This window comes from Haplochromis burtoni, unplaced genomic scaffold (genome assembly GCF_018398535.1).
Source record: "Haplochromis burtoni strain Fernald_Lab_line unplaced genomic scaffold, NCSU_Asbu1 Contig_132, whole genome shotgun sequence".
NCBI classification, from domain to species: Eukaryota; Metazoa; Chordata; class Actinopteri; order Cichliformes; family Cichlidae; genus Haplochromis; species Haplochromis burtoni.
The window spans coordinates 1632498-1637652 of NW_024582493.1; positions in this window are offsets into that span (position 1 = coordinate 1632498).

Consider the following 5155-nt stretch of genomic DNA (forward strand, 5'->3'; position numbering starts at 1 on the left):
AAGAGCAGCAGCAACACCAAAATACATATAATAATAATAATATAATACATAACTGCTCAGGGATCCTGGGTCGCCCAGTCCCAGGACCCTGACAGGATATGTTCTCCCCTTTTGACTCTGAAAAGATGGTTGTGCAAGAAAGTGCTGCACATTAACTTCTAGTTATTTTTAAGCTGACACTAATTTGCCACGAAGAAATATTTATGAACATGAACGGTGTAAGAGATAATAGCAATGAACGTGTAGCAGGCTCTATAGTTTGTTATATTGTAAATATAGATTACTGTAGAACACAGGAATACTGTGGAAATGCATTGGACCAGTAGTGCCAAATGATCAGATGGTCTGGTAAATGCAAAACGCAGCAGATAATGTGAATGCACAGCATTTACATTCAAATAAATCTAAATGCATATACTCTGTGAATAGAAGAGAATATGCATTCATATCACTGGTGCTAGAAGGATAGTTCATCATCATCATCATTTACGTTTCCACAACATCTCTTTGTGCTATAGTCTTGGGTTTATGTTGTAATAGAGCAAAACAGCTCGTCAATGCCAGAACACTGAAGCATCCCACTACCAGCTCTATGATTCTCCCATCTGCATAAGAATAACAACAGTGGTAAACATTTTCAATGATTCCATAAAGTGCTGATAAGTAATAACAAAACATTATATAATAACAGATTTTAATGATGATTATTTTAAAAGTATGAGATTTAAAACCAACAACATAAAGAGTAATATATGATTGTTGTATAACAGCTGTTTTACATGCGTTTCTTTGTGTTTGTTTTGTTTTATTTTGTATCAGTTGGTGGTTTTTTTTATTACATTTCTAAATTTCTGTTAAGTTTCTTGATTTTTTCATGTCATTTTCAAAATGGCAATATCTGTTCTGTACATTTTAACCCTGAACCTCTGACAGCCACTTAAGGATGGGAAATTCACTTGTTTGTATATCATTTGCAAATCATTTATCCTCAATGCAAATTTAATTGACCAAGTGACTCCAGGAGGCAGGGACAAGCACCAAGCACACACACACACACACACACACACACACACACACACACACACACACACACACACACTCATATGGCCTTCCAGACATCCTCCCTTTCTGTCTTTAAGCCTTGCCAGACTGCCCCCACCACCACCTCACCCTTACAACTCCTCCTACTCTGTTGTTGGCAGCAAGTGGTGAGTAGAGTGACAGCCCACCCTGAGCATGGCCAACTGGCTGGACACACACAAAACAGAGGTCAGGCCTGTGTCAACTGGCGTGTGGAGGCCAGCTGAGGTGCCCTGCCTGTGCATTGTGTTTGTTGTAGTGTCTGAATGTTGTTATTAATGGGAAACTATTTTAGTGATGTAAGAAATTGTTTCAGACCATCGAAGATCTTTGTACAGAAATAAACAATTAGAAATAACAACTCAGTTACCCCAGTTGGAATTAGTTTATAACTTGAACATAAATAGCATTTTCATTACCAGTCGTCTCTATCACATTCACTGTTACTAATCTCACCATCATAATCATACCACAGACCTAAATATAACCATATTCCATCACTGCTGTAACCACTATCATCGTCCCCTTGTTCTTGCACTGTCAAGTTCCAGACTTCTGAACTACCAACCTACTGTTGATGTAAGGAAACAGGTGATTTTGCTTTAACGCTCACTTCCTGAAAAACATTTCCACCAATCAGCACCTCTGCAGGTTAAAAAAGCAGCTGGCGGTGTCACACAGATCAGAACACTAATAACAAAGCTCCATTCAACAGGTCTAATCAGTTCTCATAGCACTCTATGCTACAAGTAGCTATAGGACACACAATAATAAAAACACAAATATTGTGCAAATTTTGTTGCTGCATGATAACAGCAGCATTTCACAAATGTAATTAAAGAAAAATGTCAAGGGGCAAAAAGGCCAGTACGTGAGTTAGACTCAAAAAGCAGCAGCACAATGGACTGGAGGGAACGTGGTTGACCTGAGAGACATGAAACGTTGGGTGTATGCACATGGATGAGGGTAACTTGAACTTTACAGAATGATGACAGACTCAGTCTCACCATGTCCAATAAAATGAGAGCTTTAGGGGAATGTTTCGAAGCCATACCTTCTCCCCAAGTTTGTACATGGGAAGCAGGAGTTTGGTGGCTGTCTGCATAGTGACGCTGTCGGTTGATGGGCCGAAGGAAAGCCTACCAGTCTATCTACCAGTAATTCAGTGGTTTTGGAAGCTGTTGGGAGTTTATTAAGGGCAACAAAATGGGCAGAGTTTGAGAATCTATCAATTATGGAGAGGATGACTGTCTTCCTGGAGGGAACAGGTTAGCTGGTACCAAAATTAAGGGCAGTATGGGACCAAGGTCTGTGGGGGTGGTTAGTGGCTAAAGTAAGCCAGAGGGCCACCAGGTATTGTTCTTCCTTTTTGCACAGGTGGAACAAGCAGTCACAAAGTCCTTAACATCTCTCCAGGGTTCCCCACCAGAAGCAGCACTTAATGAATGAAATGGTTCTACTTATTTGGGAGTGACAGGTGAATTTGGCCAAGTTCTGCTTCTGGTTAGTCAGTATTGGTGGAAAATTGCATCTAGCTTTGTGTACTTAGAACCTGGTCATAAGAGATGGAGAAGTTATTGGTCAAACAGGAAAAGGGGAAGTAAGGCAAGTAAGTGGTGCTGTCACTTGGCTGTAGTTATGAATAAAGTGATGGTAGTTTTTCTGCTTTTATGCATAGCTGGTTCTTTAGAAGGTGTTGAAAAAAGTTCAGGCGTTGGGATATTGCATCACGAAACACAGGCATGGGCGGTGAAGGAGAAGCTGAGGAGAAAAGTTGGGCAGCTGCCTCTGGTGCAACAATTGGGGGCGGAGCCTGCTCCTGCACAGCAGTGAGGATCTTGTCATAGACTGTCTTACACTGTTTTCCTAGAAACTAGAAGGCCTGCTCGTGCTTGCTCCCTGATTTAAGTTCACTGTCCAGGTCTGCTGGGTCCATTTTTTGGGCCAGTTTTTACTGTCAAGGGGCCATAAGGCCGGTACATGGGTTGGAACTAAAAAGCAGACTCAAGGGATCCACAACACAGCAAATTAACAAAACAAAAATTAACAAAACAAATATTTATTCACCGGCATGAAGTGGAACATGAAGCTGAAGCATGAGTCTCAAGCCTGGAGGCAACTGGAAACAAGGGAGATATACTCCAAGTAGAATATGGTTGGCAAGAAGTGAATCAGTCGTGGGAGAGAGCTTTTTGTAAAGACAAGGAAACGGAGGGCTCCATGGAGGGTGATTGAACAAGTTTGCGAGTGGCAAGATGAGTGGGATTGGTGATCTTTGTTTCCAATGATCCACAACTGAGAGGTGAGCAGGATGACAGGCAGGTGAGTGCATCTGAGCTGTTGTAGTTCTGGATGGAATGAGTATGTAGACAGGTGAGTTGTAGCAGGTGACCAGCATCAGGGAGATAAAACTGCAGGTGAGTTGAATGTGATTGGAAGCACAGGAGCTCGAAAGTAAGAAAAACTGATCTCCTCAGTCCTCCCACCCTTTTTGTGGCCTTTATTTATTGTATTATGAATGTCTGCGTGTATCATCTTAGCTGCATAGCGTTTATACCATTTTGGCGTTTTCTTGTAAGCATATTTTTTATTTGTTTGGTTTTATTTGTTTGCCTACAAATGTGGAAAAGCTCAAGCAAAAAGGCAAAAAACCCATAAAGTCATTTAGAATCATAGCATTTTATACGTACCTTTTGAGAGCAGAAGCCTAGATTTATAGATGAGAATGGAAAGGTGGGAGTATTAATTAATGAATTAATTTATTTGCAGCAAGAGAAGCAGTCGATCTTTCCATCCTGTCATCCAACTTACACCCCCCTCTCTGTTTCTGGGCCAGGCCGAAACTAAGGCCCTTGTGTCACTAACAGATGGGACTATCACAAAAGGACTGCTCGGCCCGCCAAGCCGGTCTCCTGCACACCCGATTAAATCTCAATAGCAAAGTTAGAATTGATACACTGAGACTATGGTGATTTAATTAGAGCAGGACAGCATGAGGAAAAGACAGGCTGATAGAGAGGGTACACAATGAGAGTGTAAATGGAGTGTCATTTACCTGGTGTTATTCTAGTTGGAAGAAAACAGAGGCCAGACAGACACATTTTGTTTCTTGTGGGATAATATTCTCCAGGCTTGCAGACATATATCAAAGAGTGCTGACGGAGGATAAAATGTGTGAATGAAAATTAAATGAATGGACACACACCGCTCATAGCAGTTGAAATTTATACCATATCTGTTCTAGGAATAAAGTAATTAAGCAGCGTAATAGGACTTTGCAATTGTCACCTTCAAAGTGGGAACTATGTTCATCTTTACAATTTCAAAGGTTTTGTTAAAGTTATTTTATTTTTTAAAATAACATATTTGCAGGTACTTCCAACTTAATGGACTGGCCATGGTTCTCACTATGCTGGCAAACCATATGAGCACTGAACTCCCATGTAATTGCAGAAAAAAATTACCCAATTTTCCTGCTGAACTCCTCTGTCACTTTTTCCATGTTCTGTCCCACAACCAATAAGATATTTGATATTTGCATTGCATAATCTACATTAAATGTGTTATTGGGTTTTTTGAGGTTCACGCAAAAGGATCCCTCTCCACTGGCAAATATTTACAGCAAAGGAAACAACCACAGTACCATAAAACAACAAAAACCAGAACAAATTATAACAAAACAACTTTGGAAATTAACTTAAAATAAAATGAAAAAAACCTAGAAATATTAAAATGTGCTTGCTGGATAATTTCATGACCAACGGAGTTTAATTGTTCCCTACATACCCCTATATCAATACATTAAAATAAAACAAAGCAAAAAAAAACTACTGACAGGCATGATACTAACTGACCGACTGATTAACTAACAGACTGACTCATTCGCTGACTGACTGCCCCTTACTGAGCTACTGACTGGCCCTCTGAGAGATCGCCAGGGGCACCCAAGAAGAAAGGTTCAGCTGTGCATTTAACATTGTGTATGTGAGCATGTGTAGACATAATGTGTGTGTGCATGACTATGTGAGAGTGCATGTATGTGTACGTGTGTATAAATGTATGTGTGTGTGTGTGT